The sequence below is a fragment of the Andrena cerasifolii genome, chromosome 5 (genome assembly GCF_050908995.1).
Source record: "Andrena cerasifolii isolate SP2316 chromosome 5, iyAndCera1_principal, whole genome shotgun sequence".
In the NCBI taxonomy this organism is placed as follows: domain Eukaryota; kingdom Metazoa; phylum Arthropoda; class Insecta; order Hymenoptera; family Andrenidae; genus Andrena; species Andrena cerasifolii.
In genome coordinates, this window is record NC_135122.1 from 341,065 (window position 1) to 364,531 (window position 23,467).

At 44.7% G+C, this 23,467-nt stretch overlaps 1 protein-coding gene across 5 annotated transcripts in view; it reads left to right on the forward strand.

Annotated features, from left to right (window-relative positions):
* The window catches only part of LOC143369376 (KICSTOR complex protein SZT2), a 391,751-nt gene that overhangs the window by 139,212 nt on the left and 229,072 nt on the right, over window positions 1-23,467 (forward strand). The gene's annotated exons all lie outside the window — the stretch shown is intronic.

Consider the following 23,467-nt stretch of genomic DNA (forward strand, 5'->3'; position numbering starts at 1 on the left):
AGCTGCCAGACCAAATATCAACCATAGGGAGTAGATTGTATTAGGACCAATCGGATTTGCATCCCTCCCAAACGGCCGCTCTTTTAAAGAGGCGCTCTTCATAGCAATATCTCCTCTCCAAGGCCCGCCTTCTCTCGCACGAAATACGTCAAGGTGTCCTTTTGTTTTGGCGGCAAATTGTGACTTATCTAAATCGACAATTCATAAAATCGTAAAAAAAATGGTCTGAAGCTCTATACGCCGAATTCACTACATAAACTATTTGATAGAGATTCCGGACCACGGATTGAATTTGCGATGTGGCGCATATTTTCCTACTTCTCCTTGCGTACAAACTCTAAGCAGATTTTGACATTTTGAAACATTAACCGTATGCTTCTCGATACCGCAGATGTACCTAGAATTTATGGCGGAAAAGAATTGTCCAGCGGTTGGACCTGCCACTCCTGGCGTAGACCTTTGGTAGGTAGGTATCTGTTTCACCAAGCAATGCCCAACGCGTGCCATCCGTAGCGAGAACAAGACCACCCCCGATGCTTGCTATTCCAGCGGGTTTTCTGCCCGTGAAAAGCAGTAAATTTGCAAAAACAATATCTCGAAAACCAGTGGAAGTAAGGTGTAGGTTGTTGATTTTATCTTCGAACGCACTATCAGGTGATCTCTAAAAAAAATAATTCCATTTAAAAAACTGAACTTGACAATCGTATCTTTTAAAATAATAATCGGAAAAAAATCATAACGGCTAGTAAATTTGCCCCTCAAACCATGCAATTCTATATATATTTTTTTTATCCCCAATACGTTAGGAGGTATCCAGTTGTTCAGTGTTCCCGCGGATACACTGTAGAACTGATATGGAAGCTGATGCAGAAACCGTAACTTAAACTGATATAATCTGACATTTAGCTTCTTTATAACAGTTATTCAGAATAAAGGTTCTCCATAATGGTTTCAAGCCTTGCTCTGGAGGCTCGGCAAAGTAATTTGAGCTTCAAATAATTCTCGATTAAAGATGCGAATAAAACACGAGGAAATTATTTGAAGCTCAAGATGAAAGGCCTTCGGATAAAAAAATTATTTGTGGCCCTCGGTTGAACTCCCATCGAATAAACTAATTCATCCGTGACGCTTAAAATAAAAATTAACTCGGGTGATTTTTATTCGACGAGTCTCGAATCAAATTTTTGTCTTTTATTCGAACTCAAATTTTGGTTTGGAATATTTTTTGCCCATTTCTACAATAAAGCCATAAAAGACAAGGATAGTACGAGACATTGAGAATGGAAAAAATGTCAAGTTCCGCATTTCTTATTGAATCTTCACGAAACTTACACAATCGATTACTATAAAAATAAAAATTTGACTTTTTGTGAAATTAATCATATATCGCCCTACGCCTAGGACATGTGCCTAGAATCCGGAGTCACCGGGAAATAGGGTGCCCTAGACTATTCACAGTGGAGGGAAAACACGCCATGCGTGCACGTGATGATGCCGTGACGTCAAACCAATCGATCCACAGTGGCATGTTTATAAGGAAAGCTGGCCAAAAGTAATATTTTTGAATCTAACAAAAAGATAAATTGTTGGAATAAATTGCAATACTATGACTCTAAAATGATAGTAATGTAGTGTTTTAATGTTAAGTATTGAATATAAAAATAATTTTGATTAAATATAAAAATAATGATAATCACGAGGAGAAGAATATTGTAATTAAGAGCATAATAATTATATAATTAATTAATTAATTAATTAATAATGTATTATAAATATGAAGTGGAATATATTTTTCATTTTTTTCTTCTTGTCCTCCTCCTCCTCCTCATTCAGTTTTGGCCAGGTTTTCGTACAGGACGTGCCACTGTGCGACACCAAGGTTGGTTCCCCCTTCACCCGGAGAATCTTCGACAACTTATTTCCCAGCAACCCTGCTAGGATCGCTCGGGCGACGTGTCTTCAACTTTACAACAAGTCGACTGGTGTAACAATCCTGAAGATCCGATAAGAAATGCGGAAATGGACATTTTTCACTTCTTCTCACCGAAGCACCCATCAAATCCAGTAAAGCGTGAAATCGGTGGTGTTGAAATTTGCCTACCACGCCAAATCAGAGATACTCTCCGGATCCTGAAATTATTAGCTTAACAAATTCTCTTTTTAGAATTCACTGATCTATTAAATAATTATTACAAAAAATAGCTATTTCATGTAATAAAATAAAATGGACAACAATCTGTTTCACTCCTTCATCCATGACAGAAGTAATACCATCATAATATATGTCCTTGGAAATCATGAAAACCTACATTAATTTTTAACTTTTGTTTAATGTTTAAATAGCAGAGATATTCTAGGTAGGTTGACTTAGTAACTCACTCTGTATATTATTAAGTTTAATACTCCCAATGCTGTCACTGTGCAAAACTTGTTTAAAAAAAAAAAACAGTGTTACACTTGGGACCGTTCCTTGTAAACACATCCATTGTTAAATTAGTACATAATAAGGTGTGTTTATGTGTATATGTGTGTGCAAATTATGTTTTTACTACCAAATAAATAAACGAAGGAAGTATGGAAGTTGTAATTATAAATGCTTGTATAGAGGCTGCTAAACAAACGGATTAGGATTTCAAAAGAACTTAATAAACTGATCACATTTCTTGTGCACATAGATCGAAAAATTAATCTGGTTAAAGTGAAAGGTCATTTTTAGGTGTGGTAGTACTCGTTACGCATTTCTTTCATCAACAATAAGAATGGTAACATTATAAAATAAGTAAACATAATTAACAATTGTATTCAATTTATCAATATTGCATTATAATTTTATACGTTAAGGCATGGTATTCTCTTGTTCTTGTGAATAAAACGTAGGAAATTTTAAAAAAATTCATAATCCTATAATACAAAGACTATGTGTGTAAAAGACATATTATGTACATGTTGAAAGTGAAGAGAAAAGATTTAAAATAAGAGGATATGGTAAGACCATGATTTAATTATACATTGACAATGAGTGCTTACAACAGAAGAAAGAAAATTGTATTGCTAAAATGAAGAATTGATTAAACGTTGGCAGGATCGGTTTTTTAACCTATGTTGACTTTTTGTTAGTTTTTTTAGTCTGTTCAACGAATACACATCTTGTAACTCCTGAACCCGTCCGTTTAAATGTCTTGCATAAATATTTTTTATTGACTGCATCGAGCATAAAGGTTAACGTTTATTATCAAAATTTATTTCCCAAAATAAAATAATGGATATTTTTAAGGCTATTGTTGTCGTTGTTATTTAATGAATACATTTTTCCAGATTTTTGACTGGTTACTTTTATAATTATTGACGCGTATAAAAATATTGTATACAGGGAGTTTCCTTATTGTCTTACTTACATATGGATGAGACCTGTATATAGGGTGGATTTGACACTGAAGAATAATAATATAACTTTATCGGAACATATATCGTATGTTGTGACCCAATCAGCGCCCAAGCGTAACGACACACAGTTTGCCGGATTTAAAATTTGCCGCCTTTTGGGTCTCTTTCTTAAGATATCGGAATGAAATTTACGCCAAAAAATAGGGAAAAATTATTCCTTTCTAATGATGTACAATTTAATCTTTTTTACATTTATTTATTTATTTTTTTTTGTTAACTTATTTGTGAATAAAAAAATTTAATTCTGTTTGTTTGGTACCTTATTTAATGCCCTTTACAGTGGTTTAAGCAAAATGTTTGGAAAGCTTTTTGTTTCCATGTTATAAGGAAAATTCGAATAATAAAGGAAAGTAGCAAAAAATCGGTTTGTTTAAATTAAAGACCAGGCTTTTGCGATAAATATCTTCTTTTATTAGTAATTAATATAAACAATCCATTAAAAAATATTTTTATATGCAGTAACGAAAATATTGACATTTTTCAAATTTGATTAGAAATATCTTCCAAACGCCAAAAAGTTCCACTTTCGGACCAATTGCAATAGTTTCAGTACACTCTCTGTTCCGACGCGTGTACCTGGATTGATCCCATCCTACACGTCCGGATGTCTCACGGCAACTTAATGATGTCAGACCGATTCGTGATATGGGATAGAAAGTCTTTAATCAGTTTTAATAATAATAAAAAAACAAACGTATATTATAATACAAAAACTATTAAATTTAACTTAAAGAAACGAGGTGGTTCGTTGTTGGGTATTTGAACTAGAATAGTTCCGCTTCGTACAATTCTTCATAAAATCTTCAGTGGAGGGGTAAACAGAGTCCGTCGAGAAAATAAACTCGTTGCTTATTGGGCGGGTTGAAATCAGTCGAGGACTATTGGTGAATTAGAAAAAGGACGGGGATGGCAACGAGTGACCGCCTACAAGTCACAGCGGACACTCTCCAGAGCGAAAGAACCGAACCGCTAGCCCTTGTAATTTTACGGTCAGCGGGAGATTTCCTGGCCACGCGCGGGTAATAAACTCATAAAGTCCTTAGACCTTGGGAACATTTGGTGACTGCAAAGAAATTTCGTTAATAAGGGGTAAAGCTTAGAATTTACAACGGCTAAAAGGTCGGAGTGCTGCGACGTCTGTTGAGCTTACGAGTCTATTATCCGGCTTCGAGAAGAAGTCTTAAAATATTTTGATTATGCAGATGGGAAGTGTACGCACGGAACACTCTCCTCTAAATAATCACGCAACGATCATTCCCCCCCTCGTCCCACTGCTCAAATTATTAATGTTTAAAGTTATCAACATTCGGTCAGTCCGTAGGGTAAAGGTGGGATAGTTGAGCAGAAGGATACATGTTCACAGAGGTATTATTATTAATATATTTGCAATATGTATTTATTTATTTATATACGGGAAAAATACCCTTTGATACATACAGAATAGAAAAGATCAGTAGAGGAGTAAGTGTCCCCATTGTAGCGTTTTTATGTTAATGTTTGCAATATTAATTCCTCAGCTTCGAGGTCTAAATTTGTTAAGTTTTTGGTACATGATTTCATTCGCATATTAGATACATAAGAATCGGACGTTAAAAGTAATTTATATAGTATGTCTTCGTTTGTTGCTAATCGGCAACATTTTCGGGTATTTTCACATCTGATTCTCTTAAAATCTTTATAATGGGTTTCCTGAGCTTCCTCAGAAAGCTACCCAATTGGAAGTAATGCATATTTTACTATTTTGGCCCCAAGTATTAATAATTTATGCACAGAGGTCGGCATATAGTACCAGGCATAATATTGTATGTAATACTTTGCTGTGTTTCGAGTATATTGTCGAAATTTGTCAATGTTCATTGCATAGGGGGAAGAAATGACCTGTAATAAAGAATAGGAGTTTTTAATTAATATTACAATAAACCCGTTTTTTCAAAATGTACTTGATACCGAGAGCAAGTACGTGTAGAACATGTCATATAATTAGTAATCAATTTTCAACATCTATTTGTTGAAAAGAAAATTACCTGAAGTATAATATGAATTTTTTTAATTAATGTTGCATCAATTCCAGTGATTTCAGCTGAAACTTGTGCATTGGAAGAAAATCGACGGGCTGTATTTCCATCGTTCGAGGAACCCCATCGCTGAAAATTCCAAAAAATATTCCCGATTAGCAACAAACTCGAAGCTGAGGAATTAATATTGCAAACATTAACATAAAAACGCGACAATAGGGATACTTACTCCTCTACTGATCTTTTCTATTCTGTATGTACCAAAGGGATTTTTCCCGTATATAAATAAATAAATAAATATTGCAAATATATTAATAATAACACCTCTGTGAACATGTATCCCTCTGCCCAACTATCCCACCTTTACCCTATGGACTAACCGAATGTTGATAACTTTAAACATTAATGATTTGAGCAGTGGGACGAGGGGGGAAATGATCTTTGCGTGATTATTGAGAGGAGAGTGTACTGAAAATATTGCAATTGGTCCGAAAATCGAACTTTTGGCGTTTGAAAGATATTTCTAATCAAATTTGAAAAATGTCAATATTTTCGTTAATACATATAAAAAGATTTTTAAATGGATTGTTTATATTAGGTCTTTAATTTAAACAAACCGATTTTTTGCTACTTTCCTTTATTATTCGAATTTTCCTTATAACATGGAAACAAAAAGCTTTCCAAACATTTTGCTTAAACCACTGTAAAGGGCATTAAATAAGGTACCAAACAAATACAATTAAATTTTTTTATTCACAAATAAGTTAAAAAAAAAATTAATAAATAAATAAATGTAAAAAAATATTAAATTATACATCGTGTTAGAAAGGAATAATTTTTTCGTATTTTTTGGCGTAAATTTCATTCCGATATCTTCAGAAAAAGACCCAAAAGGCGGCAAATTTTAAATCCGGCCCACTGTGCGACACCGCGGTACATTCCGGTTGCCACAATCGAACGCCGAAATCCGGCACAACTGCGTAAGGTTTCGCGGAAACGCTCCGAGACCACCAGCACATGGTGAAACACCCGAAATACGGGCCAAAGACGGAGACCCCGATGGTCCCCGTCACCCCGATTGAAGTATAAGAACGATGTACGAGCAAAGCGAGCTCAGACTCTATACGAGACTCACGCGTGATTGTCGCAGTGTCCGTGTAATCCATATCGCGAAAGAATAAACCTTGTTTAACCATACGGCGAATCCTAACTTTTTAACCGGCCAAGAACCCTACTACCCTCGGTTTCCAACCGAGTATACCCGTCCCGGCACCTTCACCCGAGTATTTGAAGCCCCTCGGACGACAACAGCGAAGGACGACCCAGGAACACTGCAAGATTCTCAGGGAGCTTCTCGAACCAGGCACCTTCCACAACACGTATATGACCTTGTTTACGTATTTATAGTGCACTTTGCGTAGCAGTATGTAACGTTCCGCTGTTAGGAAACAACTGAGCGTTGCAGGGTCTCCAAAGGAGAGCGGCGTCACCTCGAGTATAGGATAGGTGGGGGTCCGTTGGTTTGGAGTAAAGGATTAAAATCCAAGCATTAAAACTTAACAATGACTTTTATTGAACACACTTAATCCTAGTAATAATAAGCAAATGAGTTAATAAGTTAATATTTCTCACAGCTACGATTATATGAGGTTTTATGTTTTTTGTATCTATATACAGGGTGTCCCAAAAATGTCGGAATTCCTTGAAAGGGGTGACTCAGGGGGTGATTTGAAACAACTTTTTCCTTAGCGAAAATATTGTCCAGAGCTTCGTTAACGAGATATTAACAAAAACTCCCGACTAATCAGAGCGCACGCCTTCCGCCCGAGCTCCCGTTGTAGCGTTGGCTACGCGGTAGGCGTCTGCGCTTGTACTACGAAGGTACGAACAAGCAAGTCGGCATGCATCGAAGGAAACCGCGTTACACAGTTTTTATTTTAAAGCGGAATCTTAAATAATTATTGTTTGAAGTGAGAGATCAAGAAATACGTGAATTTCATTTTCAAATAAGGCATAAACGAAAAGGTAATGTAACAGAAAATGTACGACAAGTGATCGTAATTCGTTATTAAGGTAAAAATCCGTCGATTAATTACGGCCAACATAACTAAATTTAAAAAATAATATTAGGTGTATGAATAAAGTCTTTCCGAATTGGACTTACATAATCGGTATAAAGCAACCGAATTTCTATCGTAGTGATATTCGTAAGCTACCAGAAAAATGGCAAAAGGTAATTAGCAATAATGGAAATTATTTCGATGATTAAGTTGTTTTCATATTCTTTTAAATCAAACTGTTATTGAACCCTAAAATTGAACAGAATTTATTTCTACACCTAATAATCAATAATAAATTAAATAACAGTCACCCCTACGGGCATTCCTTTCCTTCCTTTCCTTCCTTTTGGGAAACCTGTGTCACTAAGTAGGTCACTGTGCCGATCCTGGTCATCGGTGGACGAAAAGATTTATGGTAGGGTTGCGCCCACTGCTCAGCTGATCGCAGGTATAACACCATCCGAAGGTAAGGATCGCAACGTCAAGTGCATCCGGGTTAATGTACCGAATATTCACTTCACTGCACGGCCACTAACACTGATCACTTAATTTACTTTTCATGGAACGTGTTGTTCCTACGTTATAAAATTGGTGGCCCCGAAAGGGGCCGATTACTGTTAGTTCAGCAGTTGCTCGATGTGACCACCCTCAGCGTCTATGCACGCCTTGCGACATCATTGACTCCGTTGAGAATGATCATGACGCCAAACGCCGAATCATATCCTCGCTGGGGGTTTGGATGTGCGGGTATTCCCGTGCAAATGCTCGCACAGTAGCACTTGCGTCCCCGTTGTTCCGGGCGTACACCCAGAACATGCCGTAATATTCTTGAGCGGAGAACATTTCTGGGACGAGATTAACCAGCTAATCCATAAATTACCCAAAACTAATCGTTCTCTACCGCCGACTCGCAGGAAAATACGGTCATAAACCGCGACCCTGGCGAAATGCTTTGGCCCATCAGCCTGATTAATTTTAAATACGTCACGCGGAGAGACACATGAAGAAAGGGGGTAACTCGCTGACTGCGCGTAGAACCAAATGCTTCGTCCTTCCTTCCAATTAAAGGCAGGTCCCTTATCTCTCGAGTATAAGGACGCGCTCGAATTTCAAAACAAATGCACGCGTTGACGTATTCCGTGCGAGAAAATGTTGGCATGAAGTCCGATTGGTCGTAACATAAAAAAATCTGCCCTGCATCCCTCCCAAACGGCCACTGTTTTTAAGAGGTCTTCTTCACAGCCATGTCTCCTCCACAAGGCCCACCAGTATAAACACGCACTCGAATTTCAAAACAAAAGCACGCGTCCGATTGGTCCTAATTTAACCAATCTGCTCTGCATCCCTCTGAAGCGGCCACTGTCTTGAAGAGGCCTTCTTCACAGCAATATCCCCTCCCTGAAGCCCACCTTCTCTCGCACAGAATACGTCGACGCGTGCCTTTGTTTTGAAATTCAAGCGCGTGTTTATACTGGTGGGCCTTGGGGAGGAGACATGACTGAAAAGAAGGCCTCTTCAAAACAGTGGCCGTTTGGGAGAGATGCAGGGCAGATTGTTTAGGTTACGACCAATCGGAATTCATGCCCACCTTTTCTCGCACGTAATACGTCAACGCGTGGTTTTGTTTGGTAATTTTAGCGCGTGCTTATACTCGAGAGATAAGGGATCTGTCTTTAATTTGAAGGAAACACGAAGCAGGCGGGACTACGCGCAGTAAACAAGTTACCCCCTTTCTTCCTGTATCTCTCCGCGAGGCGTATTGATGTTGGATATTACTTTTTAATTGCTAGTTCCCAACAATTAATCAGGCTGGTCGGCCAAAGCATTTCGCCAGGGTCGCGGTTTATTACTGTATTGTCCTGCGAGTCGGCGGTAGAGAACGATTTATTTTGGGTAATTTATAGCTTAGCTGGTTCCGCCTCGCAGCTGACGTGAACTCAGGATATTCGAAAACGGATACAGGGTTGATATGCCTTTTCTTCTTTATAGCAACTCGAAGACTTTCTGTTTCTCTTCTCTTCGGGCCCTTTTGAACCGAAACACGTGGTGTCTGCTGTCTATCTCGAAGCAACGGGTACATTGGCAGTAAAAGGCGGAGCGCGGACTTAGGTGAAAGTGCAGGATGGGTCGTTCGTTGCACATCTGCAAAGAACGTGTGTTTCGAAAATGTGCTGGCTTCTTTTTACCTAAAGCCTCTTGTTCTGGTGGGAGTTAACTCATAATGGAACGAGAGAAACTACTTGGGGGTAGAGGAAGTTGCTTGGAAAAAATCCTGTCAGTCAGCTAACAATCTCGTCCCAGAAATGTTCTCCGCTCAAGAATATTACGCCATGTTCTGGGTGTACGCCCGGAACAACGGGGACGCAAGTGCTACTGTGCGAGCGTTTGCACGGGAATACCCGCACATCCAAACCCCTAGCGAGGATTTGATTCGGCGTTTGGCGTCATGATCATTCTCAACGGAGTCAATGATGTCGCAAGGCGTGCATAGACGCTGAGGGTGGTCACATCGAGCAACTGCTGAACTAACAGTAATCGGCCCCTTTCGGGGCCACCAATTTTATAACGTAGGAACAACACGTTCCATGAAAAGTAAATTAAGTGATCAGTGTTAGTGGCCGTGCAGTGAAGTGAATATTCGGTACATTAACCCGGATGCACTTGACGTTGCGATCCTTACCTTCGGGTGGTGTTATACCTGCGATCAGCTGAGCAGTGGGCGCAACCCTACCATAAATCTTTTCGTCCACCGATGACCAGGATCGGCACAGTGACCTACTTAGTGACACAGGTTTTCCAAAAGGAAGGAAAGGAAGGAAAGGAATGCCCGTAGGGGTGAGTGTTATTTAATTTATTAGTGATTATTAGGTGTAGAAATAAATTCTGTTCAATTTTAGGGTTCAATAACAGTTTGATTTAAAAGAATATGAAAACAACTTAATCATCGAAATAATTTCCATTATTGCTAATTACCTTTTGCCATTTTTCTGGTAGCTTACGAATATCACTACGATAGAAATTCGGTTGCTTTATACCGATTATGTAAGTCCAATTCGGAAAGACTTTATTCATACACCTAATATTATTTTTTAAATTTAGTTATGTTGGCCGTAATGAAACTACGGATTTTTACCTCAATAACGAATTGTGATCACTTGTCGTACATTTTTTGTTACATTACCTTTCCGTTTATGCCTTATTTGAAAACGAAATTTGCGTATTTCTTGTCCTCTCACTTCAAACAGTTATTATTTAAGATTCCGCTTTAAAATAAAACTGTGTAACGCGATTTCCTTCGGTGCATGTCGACTTGCTTGTTCATACCTTCGTAGTACAAGCGCAGCCGCCTGCAGCGTAGCCAACGCTACAACGGGAGCTCGGGCGGAAGGCGCGCGCTCTGATTGGTCGGGGGTTTTTGTTAATATCTCGTTAACGAAGCTTCGGACAATATTTTCGCTAAGGAAAAAGTTGTGTCAAATCACCCCCTGAGTCACCCCTTTCAAGGAACTCCGACATTTTTGGGACACACACACACACACACACACACACACACACACACACACACACACACACACACACACACACACACACACACACACACACACACACACACACACACACACACACACACACACACACACACACACACACACACACACACACACACACACACACACACACACACACACACACACACACACACACACACACACACACACACACACACACACACACACACACACACACACACACACACACACACACACACACACACACACACACACACACACACACACACACACACACACACACACACACACACACACACACACACACACACACACACACACACACACACACACACACACACACACACACACACACACACACACACACACACACACACACACACACACACACACACACACACACACACACACACACACACACACACACACACACACACACACACACACACACACACACACACACACACACACACACACACACACACACACACACACACACACACACACACACACACACACACACACACACACACACACACACACACACACACACACACACACACACACACACACACACACACACACACACACACACACACACACACACACACACACACACACACACACACACACACACACACACACACACACACACACACACACACACACACACACACACACACACACACACACACACACACACACACACACACACACACACACACACACACACACACACACACACACACACACACACACACACACACACACACACACACACACACACACACACACACACACACACACACACACACACACACACACACACACACACACACACACACACACACACACACACACACACACACACACACACACACACACACACACACACACACACACACACACACACACACACACACACACACACACACACACACACACACACACACACACACACACACACACACACACACACACACACACACACACACACACACACACACACACACACACACACACACACACACACACACACACACACACACACACACACACACACACACACACACACACACACACACACACACACACACACACACACACACACACACACACACACACACACACACACACACACACACACACACACACACACACACACACACACACACACACACACACACACGTTTATATATATATATATATATAAGGAGTGGACAGCGCGATATCTCTTAAAGTATTGTCGATAAAAATATAAAAAAATAGGGAATTGCATGGTTCGAGGGGGCCCATTTATTAGCGCGAACGAATTTTGTATTCGATTATTATTTTAAAAGATACGATGGTCAAGTTCGGTTCTTCAAATGGAACTATTTTTTTGGAAGACCTGAGTTCATAGTGCGTTCCAAGACAAATTCAATAAGCTTTAATGTATACACTTTATTTCCACTGGTTTTTAAGATATTGCGCTTGCAAAATTACTCATTTTCACTGCAAGAAAACCCTCTTGAATGGCAAAAACCGGGGTCGGTCTTACTGGCGCTACGGGTGGCATTGCCTGTTGAAACTGATACCTACCTGCCAAAGGTCTACGCCAGAAATGGCAGGCCCAAAGGCTGGACAATTCTTTTCCGTCAGAAATGCTAGTTAGGTAGGTACATCTGCGGTGTCGAGAAGCGCACCGTTACTTTTATTTCGCACTTTCTTCTACGCTCGGATGGCTGGTTCTTTTGGGAGGGATGCAAGTTGGATTGGTTCTGATACAATCTGCTCCCTATGGTTGTAAGTTAGTCTAGCAACTTTCACTCCTCCTAACCTAACCGATCCAACTTGCAATTCCGTATCCGGTTCATATTCACTGCTTGTGCCTGCCTCTTCTGATGTTCCGGAAGATTCAGCAGTTGAATCGGGACACTTAGGATGAGGAAGTTCACTTGAATGTGGAACTGGAAGTGAAACAGACACTGCCGCATGAACCCATTTGGTATTTCTACCAAAACTAGTTAAGTTGCTCAGGCAAAAGTAACAATCTGTCGTATGGCAGAGCGGCTCTCTCCATATCATCGGTACACTGAATTTGATGTATCGTCTAATTTGGGATAAGAATTCACGTTATTCATAACATGTTCATATGAAACCATCAACAATTGAATATCTTAACTTACTTTGAACCAGAACCCCACGCGGTAAGAGTTATATGTGTTACATGGGCCCTTTAGGTCCATCCCGTGCTTGCTGTCCACGCGTCGCTTTTGTTTCGCAAGGGCGATCCAGCGGAATCGCCTCGCGTGTAGCAATCGAGTGGTGCTGAGCCCGTGGCAACAGCGATGGGGACAGCGACCGCGCTCGTCCCAATTCCCCAATTATTTCTCAATAATCAGGGAATTGGTGAAGCAAGCGACAGCTACCGACGGGGCAGTTTCGACCATTCGTAGGGATCGTTCGAGGTTCGGCCCGCGATCGGGAGCCGCAAAAAGATTCATTCTTATTCGAGTGCTCGAGCTAGGAAGTCGCGACGGACCAGAGGACCGTCTAGATACCGGGACCACGTCTCCGCGCAGATTCCGCGAAGCGCGCTCGGCCGATAGTAATTCGTAAGAAGGGTAACTCCGTCCGACACACAGGAAACGGCCTAGCCGGGAGAGCCCTTGCGCGTCAATCGAGACCGACGTAGGACCGCGTAGAAGTACGTTAGAGACAGTGCGGTACGACGGGCTCTAGGCCACCGACATCCGAGAGCACAGCGAGCGACCACGACTTACCCGTGGGTCAGCGACACTGCGAGCGACCGAAACACGAGACTGCAAGCGTGCCGCAAGACACCCGAGCGACACGGCGAGCGACAGCCAAGGCGAAGCGCTGTCTCGAGGTAGAGTCATTTAACTTCTGTAACAATATATGTAGCCTTATCGTTTTTCCACCTTATCCCCTGAACTTTATTCTTTCTACCCCTTTGCACCTTCCTTATCCCCGGTAAGTATAGTCAAGGTGGGCCTTAGCCCTTCGATAGAGCAAGAACCCGGTAAATCATTCCAACCGCTCGGGGTGATTTACAGGAAGTCCTATATCGGGACGTAACAAACTGGTGTCAGAAGTGGGATATGATTCTTCTAATCATCCCCTTTTAGAAGAAAAGATCGCGCCGTCGCGTATAACCGCGACCAGTCACAATCTTATCTGCTCGTAACTTGACTACGCTTCCTATTACTCAAAGCCTTTTTGCCGAGCATTGTATAACAATGCCAGGTGGTTTGCTTAGATCCCCGTCGGATCAGCCCTCTAATGTACGAACCTCAGGTGGAATATCTTCCGTTCTTCCTCCTCCTCCCACACCGCCTTCGGGCAATGGGCTATCTTTCGGCTCGCGGACTAACGACCTAGAGACGTCTAGAATGGACGTATGGCAAGCCCGAGCCGACGAGGAGAGAGTGTATCGGGAGCTCGACCACGTTTCCCGTTTCGACCCCGACCTAGTAACTTTGGAGGACTTCGCTGCCTCGATACAGCGTGCTGTAAAACGTGTACCGCCCGGCCAGGAAGACAGATTCCTGGACGGCCTCATATTTAAATTAGACGAACCAATCAGATTCTATGTCGAAGGGAAAGGTTGTGGGAGCGTAGCCGAGCTACTCACCCTCCTCGGGGCCCGATATTCCCCATGCCGTGGTTATGAGGAGCTCCGATTGGAACTTGAGCGTATAAGCATGTTTCCGCGAGAACGTATCATAGATTTTATCCACCGTGTGTGCCGTCTGCACCGTCAGGTGACCTTAAGAGCGAAAGAACTGGTAGGAACAAATAACGAAAAGACCCTGAGGGATGTCGAGCGATTGGCTCGTTCCTCTTTTATTGCTGGACTTCCCCAACGGATTTCGGCTAGGGTAGCTCTACTAAATCCGGAAACGTTGGACGACGCGTTTGATTTGGCGCTTCACACACAAAGGCGAGAATTAGAGAGGGTCGGCCTTTCGCGAGAAGACGTGTACGGGCACGCTCGGAGCGCGCGCCCGCCGACCCCATACGACCCCCAGCGGCAATGGACCGAATGGAGACAGCCGGTCGAGGAGGTCCCGTACGAAGAGCCTCACTCTTCGTACTCCGCTTACAGCTCCCCTCGCTATCGAGAAGAATATTGGCGCGACGAGTACAGCCGCGAGCCGTATTATCGCGATCCGACACCGCCGCGCCGGCCAACGGCCCTGCTGACGAGGCAAGGCGAGCGTTTGCTGGACGTCAACCGCGGACAGTACGTCCCTCAGCGAAGATTAGCACGAGAGAGACCGCGATATGATAGACTGCCACGATCTCGAGAATTTGCAACGTACGAGCCTCGCGAATCCAGGGTACATCAATCCCGCGAGCCGAGAGTTTACGAACCTCGCGAATCAAGGACATACGATCCTAGAGAATCTAGAAGGCACGAAAATCGCGTATCAAGAAGACCCGTGGAACGAGAACCCTATGTAGAAAATCGCGATCATTTAAACTACCAGCGCGCCCGCCCGTTCAACCGAAACGAGGCGGGCGGGTCCTCCTCGCTGGCCCAAGGATCGCCGAGATCCCACCCGAGAAACCAGAGCCAGCGACGGTTCTCGGACGCGCTGACTCCCCCCGCATCCGGATCAAGGCCGAACAGTTGGAGAACGGTGAGGGAGAATTCATCGTAGACACGGGTTCCGCGTTAAACTTATTAGAAATACGGTACGCGAGCTCGGAAGCCCCGGTTTTAAGTAGAGACCCCATCGAAGTCGGTGGACTGAACGGGAAGGTTATGACCATGGGGACGACTCGCTTGAAAATTAATGGCAGCTGGGCGTTATTTCACGTAATAAGCATGCCCTATTTACCGGAGGGGATTGCGGGCCTCATCGGGAGCCCGTATCTGCTCCAGGAGGAAGCCATCGTATCCTATCACCAACGTACAATGGTGACCGCGAATCGTCCGATCCATCCCGTTATCTTTTCCAACTCAAAGGAATTGGAAAATACGTTGGAGGAATGCAAAAGAAGCCACATGGAATTCCAGGCTCATTTAACCGAAAATCCGGAACTAGAGACAAACGGAAGTGAGGTAAACGTCTGCTTCCCCGAAAACCGCGACGGTCTCGGGGATGACGAACGCGTTTGCCCATACCCTCCCCTCGGAGACGATTTCGACATCAACGAAGATCAAGACCTTGGCGATTACCGCGTTGAACGCAAGCCTACCGAAGAACGAGTGCAGCATATAGTCCAAACGCTGAAACTGGGGGAGATAGACCTGGAACCGCGTCAGCTTATCGAGGAGTTGGTGACAAGATACTCGGACAGGTTCTTTGTACCTGGGGACCCACTGGGAGGAACGACGACAATGGAACACACCATCCCGTTAACCGACCCGACGCCAGTATTCACGCGGCAATACCCGCACTCCCCCCTTATGGACGAAGAAATTGCCAATCAAACAAGGAACCTCGAAGAGCTGGGAATAATCGCAGCCTCGTCGTCGCCACATAACTCACCATTACATGTGGTCCCGAAGAAGGCGGACCCAGATGGAAAAAAACGCTGGAGGATAGTGGCGGATTTCAGAACCTTGAACGCCAAAACGATCGACGACCGTTTCCCCTTACCGCGAATTACGGACCTTCTCGATCGCTTAGGCGGAGCCCGATTTTTCTCAGTTTTTGACCTAGCGAACGGTTTCCACCAAATTCCTATGGCTCCCGAAGACCGTGCGAAAACCGCGTTTACCACCCCCGACGGACACTTTGAATATCTCCGTATGCCGTTCGGGTTAAAGAACGCTCCAGCCACCTTTCAACGCCTAATGAATACCGTGCTTCAAGGGCTTATCGGTAAAGAGCTGTTCGTGTATTTAGACGACATAGTTATACATTCGCGCACGCTCGAGGAACACTTACGCAGACTTGAGAGATTCTTCGATCGCTTACGCGAGCATAACTTGACGCTGCAGACGGAGAAGGCCAGGTTCTTGAAGGACAAGATCGTGTACTTGGGTCACATAATAGCAGCCGACGGAGTCAGACCCAATCCCGAGAAGATCCGGGCCGTCTCTGCATTCCCCGTACCAAAAAGCAGGAAGAATGTAAAGCAATTCTTGGGTCTCGTAAATTACTACCGTCGTTTCATCCCAGAAATGGCGGAACGTGCTAAACCACTCACGAATTTAACAAGCGTCAAAATTCCGTTCTTTTGGACTGAGAAACACCAAGAGAGTTTCGAAGATCTACGCCAGGCACTCTGTAAGGAGCCGGTTCTACGTTATCCGAATTACGATGAACCGTTTATTATTACAACGGACGTAGCCGTCGGTGCGATTTTGAGTCAGGGAAAGATAGGTGAAGACCCGCCTATAGCGTACGCCTCACAGGTACTCACGCCGTGCCAGGAAAACTACTCAACAACTGAAAAGGAGTGCCTCGCGATAATTTACGCTGTAAAACAATTCCGCACGTACATTTATGGACGAAAATTCCTCTTGGTAACCGACCACCGGCCGCTTCAATGGTTATCCTCGGTAAAAGACCCGGTGTCGCGACTAGCCCGTTGGAAAATCACGCTCGCCGACTATCAATACGAGATCATTTATAAACCCGGCCGAGTAAACGCGAACGCCGACGCGTTATCGCGGAACCCGGTTTCGCACGCGTTCCCGACTACCTCAAAAGAAACTGCGCCGGAAAAAGAGCAGGAAGGCATAGGGACCCGTGTAGGCACGCGTCGTCAAGGCATGCCCAGACCGAATTATGAAGAACCACCGTCGTTCGACCTCCTAGAGGATTCAACGCTAGAAGGACACGAACCCGAACAGGAGCTGCAACCAACAGAGGGAGACAACGCAGCCAGCTCGGAGAGCCGGGCGAATTCCACCGTTCTGGATACAACAGAAGGTCTGACGGGAATGCCCGAGTTCCTGGATACGGGAAACAACGATCCAGAAGAAGGAGACGAGGACTCTGCCATATTAAGCGATAGCTCGCGCATAGGCCCACTCACGCCAGACGAAATCACCATTTTAAAGAGCTTTGATGAAGAGTATCCCTGCAAAGAAGGAGGGACAGCAACGAATCACCACGAAAATGTCAGTCCTCAGAAGACGGAGGACCTACGATCAGGCCCAAAGAAGCGGGTGTCATGGGGAATACCTCTGCACGCAGAAGTCTTGGACATCCCGCAGTCGACCATGATTGGACCTGAGGACGAGACATGGGAGGAGCAGAAAGATCCGTCGCCACCCAGGCAGAAATCAGGCATAAGCCGGGGGCCTGATGCAAATAAGATGCCCGATTTAACGGAGTTCCAGGAAACAAGCTACAGGCCATTCGTCGTCCCGCCAAAACTTCCAACAACCTGGAGGGAGTCGCCCAGACTCGGGAACAACACACCGGACGCTTCGGAAGACGAAACGCAGCCAACGCAATGCGAAGTAAAAATCGTAAAAACCACGCTAGCGTCGACCCCGGACAATTATGCTCATTGTATATCTTCCGACAGAATACTAACTAGCCCCATTTGTAAAACTTTAAAAGCTATCGGACTTTTCGACGAGACTAAATTATTATCCGAGGAATTAATCAGGAACCGCGTAATAATCACCCACAACGAAGAAGGAAAAATTTTTAGCATTGTCGGAGCAAGAAGCTTCTACCATGAAATGGGAGAAGATGAGCTTACATCAGCATTAGCAGCGCTCAGGGACGCCATAGAGACCGAACGCGTCCGCACGCTCCGTATGGCGACGTATGGCGAAACCTTACACCGTTTTGACGCCACGGCGCTCCAGAAATACTGCCAGTGATTTTCAAACGTACACCCATCATGATTACAATCTGCACCGGCGAAATCCAATTACCACCGGAAGATAAACGGGAAGAAATCATCCGGCACTATCACGAAAGCCTTATAGGAGGGCACAAGGGCGTGACAAAGACGTACCGACGTATCCGCGGCCTATTTGACTGGCCGCGCTTACGTCGAGATATAGAGGATTTCGTACGAAGTTGCCAGAGTTGCCAGGAACAAAAGCTCGTACGCATTAAAACACGAGAACCGATGTTAATCACCGATACGCCCGCTAGGCCCTTTGATAAGGTAGCATTGGACACTGTAGGACCGCTTCCCCCTACACCAAGCGGAAACCGTCACGTACTGACAATGCAATGCCAACTATCGAAATTCTGTATGGCCGTCCCTTTACCGGACATACGAGCCGTTACTGTGGCCGACGCCTTATCGCGTTACTTTATCGCAATTTTCGGCGCACCGCGCGCAATACTCACGGATCGCGGAACAAGTTTCATCAATAACGTAATACAGGGAATAGCTGAAACGATTAAAATCAAACACGTAACCACATCGGGATATCGACCACAGACCAACGGTTCCCTCGAAAAAAGCCACATAGTCCTAACTGAGTACCTGAAACATTACCAGGAAAGATACGAGGATTGGGACTTGCTACTTCCGTTTGCTATGTACTCGTATAACACCTCGGTACACGAGGCCACGAAATTCACCCCATACGAAGTGGTTTTCGGACAATTAGCTCGAGATCCGTTTACGCCTATGTCCCGTGAGGAATTGCTAACATACCCGGGATACGTACAAAATCTAGTAGAGCGCTTAGACGAAATCCGAACGACCACGCGATCAAATTTGGACACCAGCAAATCGCGTTCAAAAAATATTTATGACCGAAAAAGTAATCAGGTCACCTTTGCGGCAAACGACCTCGTTTACGTACTAAAGGAGCCCCGGCTCCACAAATTTGATCCGCATTACATCGGCCCCTTCAAAATAAAAGCAATTACCGATCAAAACAACGCGGTACTAATCTCAGAAAAGGGCCAACAAATCATAAAACATTTCGATAAATTGAAACATGCTTATATTAAAGACAAACCACCTTGACGCCAATGAAGCGCATATAGTGTGGTTTAAGCTTACAACGGACCGGAGGAAGGAGTCGTATTACCGACTTCCATAACCACGGTCCCACATTCCAAAACTTTATTTATCCCCCCCCCCCCATCCTCTTTATCTCACTTGTTTTTCGTATTTGCAGTAGTCAACTACGTAAAAACAATAGAATTTCCCCGCGAATTTGACATTTTCGGAAAACCTTCGTACTACGGCCACAATGGACGGACGTGGGCTGTTTTTGTTTGCGTCCCTGTGGACGATCGTTAATAGTAACATCATCGACGGAGACTACAGGATATCGCAATTGACCCACAACCCGGGCTTGTACTACGAAAGGATCAGACCCCTCCGAGTATTCCATACCCAATGGAGGCTGGTTACTGGCATAGGAGTCGCGGAAGTACTAGCTTCGAGACCGCAGCTTCAACCCCAGATAGACCGGATGAAGGCAATATGTAATACAAATAATTGGACGCCTTGCCCGGCCGACGCCCTTAACGCGGCCTTGCAACGAAAACTCCTCGACAGTAAACGCTACGAGAAACTGCTACTCAGCATTCTGGGAAAATCACCGCTCCGCCGCACCAGGCGATCGGTACCGTTAGGATTCATCGGATCGCTGAGTAAGGCCCTTTTCGGAACTTTAGATAGCGACGACGCCCAATATTACAATAAGGAAATAGATAAACTGTACAAGGATCAAAACCACTTAGCCGAACTGTTAGGAAACCAAACACACATTGTAAAATCCGAATTCCAGGATATACACAACACACTAAAAGCTGTAACGGATTCCGTGCAAAACATGGGCGATAGAATTAAGGAAATAACGGCGGGTACATTACAATTAGACGAACGAGAAACAAAAGTAGAATTACAATCAGCCTTTTCGACATGGACATTTTTGATGACCAGACACGTGGACGAGTACGTGACCGCGCTCATCATAATTGCGGACGCGCTTACGTTCGCGAAACTCGGTATCTTACATCCGGCCGTATTGTCCCCCAGCCAGCTTGCGCAAACTTGCGAACGAATTCGCGAAACCACGCCATACGAATTCCCGCTGACTCCAGAAGAATTAAATTCCGAACAATTACAAGGGGTGACCAAATTAAACGTAGCCTACATACAGGGACGAATCATCTTGTCACTCGACATCCCCGTACTAGACCAAATTCCCTTCGACCTTTATCACCTACAACCGTGCCCTGCGTTCCAGTCTATCTCAACCAATGTCTCTACCCCTATATTCATAGTACCAAGAACACAATATTTGGCAATCAGCCAAACCAAAACCCAATACTTCATGCCCAACGAGAACTACATTACAGCATGCAGGAAGCACCCTCGGATGTACATGTGCGAACTCAGCATACCGCTCCAGGACTTGGAGAACGCACCGAGTTGCGAGACGGATGCGTTGTTAAGACCACAGAACATCAAGTGGTCTAGTTGCAACATCAAGGCCCTTCCCGGAAGTCGAACCTTCCTCAAGAAGATGGTCGCACCCAACACCTGGTTATATTCCATCAAAGACACCCAGGCCCTTCAGATCCAATGCAACAAGCACGCGGCCGGATATGAAATGCTCCGGGGGGCAGGAATATTACAACTGAAGAGAGATTGTCAGGCTAAGATCGGCACCGATCAGGTCTGGGCATCCGGAGTTGACACCGAGACATTGACAACCGTTTACAAACCATCCATCGACATAGACATCTCAGGGATCCTGCCAACGCTCACGGAACACCACGTAAAAATCTTGTCCGACCATCAAGGAAAGGAGCCCCAGGGGACCCTTCACGACGCCCATGCGATAGCAAACGCAGTCGCCCTGGAAGACATCGAAAGACAAGCAAGGGAGCTGGCCACCCATCATCGTACCGAAAACCTAACAACTTATGTTACCTATGGACTGCCCGGACTGGGAGGAATTTTCATCGTTCTCCTTATTGTCTGGATTGGATACCGTTTTTTGAAGGCGCGCCGCATACAACATCGCAAGCCCTCAAGGACCAAGACAAAAGTGGATATAGAGATGGTACCATCCCGTCCCCCTCCGCAAATAATTTCAAGACCCCGTCCTCTTGCTATTACATCCTTTCCTCCAGACCTACCCGTTATACCGTCCACGAGGACAAATGAAAAAACTCAGGTAGAACAAGCGAGAAAGTTCGCGGGCTCCGAGCCATACTTCGAAATATTCTAGACCGTAGCTGCTGACCGTAGCAATAAACCCCACGCGATACCTGTAGAATCAATCCTCGCGATGCGCTCTGCTGCGAAAATTAGGTAGTAGGGACAATAGCATATAAGACATCAATCAAGCGAGCGAGATACAGTCGTTAGAAAATTCTTACAACAACGAGAAAATGGAGTATCGCACCTTCAACGATTCAAAGCACGTCCGCGCATCCCTGGCAGAGGCCGTCCTCCCGCGCCGCCTCCACGGACCCTTCGGACGGAGGCTATGCGTGCGTCCGGAGACGGCGTGCACGGGGGAGGACGGACGCGTCTGGGCGTTAAAAACCCAGACACTGTGCGGGGTATGCGCGTGGACAAACCCACCGGAAAATTTCAACGATTACCGCAAGCTAGCGGTGCACTGGTTGGCGAGTGAGACCAGGGCCGTCGCACTAACCAGGTGCACCCAGTGCCGGAGGCGCCATCTAAGATGGTCTGTGCCCGGAAATTGCAACGGTTGTATCCGGGCAATGGTGGAAGCCGAACCGCGATTTCTCCCGGCCTTCCCGATTCTCGAGGCACTAAGGCCGTTGGAGCCTCCCAAACCCCGGGATGTGCCCTGGGTGATCCCCGCCGGAGCGGAATAAAGGAGCACCTCTCGCATTAGGTAAATACCAACAAAATTGTAACACTTAAAAGTGACGCGATCCGATTGTAATTTTTTCGGTTTTTCATTTCTATTCGCAGCAGAGAGATCAGGCCACTTATCACCACCTACCAGCGCCATTACCTTGTTTTTTCTTTTCTGTAAATTATTTTATAACAATATATGGGTTTTTTATGGGTTAATTATGACTCATTCATTAGTTTCTCTTTGCGTCCCCTAGTTTTAAGTGCGTTATTTATAGTATTAAGACGCGGAAAAAGCGTACGCGCCGACAGCTACGCATGGGTTGACGACGAAACAGCCTCCCGAGGCCGTTTCGTGTCTAAGTGGGGTGGTGTTACATGGGCCCTTTAGGTCCATCCCGTGCTTGCTGTCCACGCGTCGCTTTTGTTTCGCAAAGGCGATCCAGCGGAATCGCCTCGCGTGTAGCAATCGAGTGGTGCTGAGCCCGTGGCAACAGCGATGGGGACAGCGACCGCGCTCGGCCCAATTCCCCAATTATTTCTCAATAATCGGGGAATTGGTGAAGCAAGCGACAGCTGCCGACGGGGCAGTTTCCCCCATTCGTAGGGATCGTTCGAGGTTCGGCCCGCGATCGGGAGCCGCAAAAAGATTCATTCTTATTCGAGTGCTCGA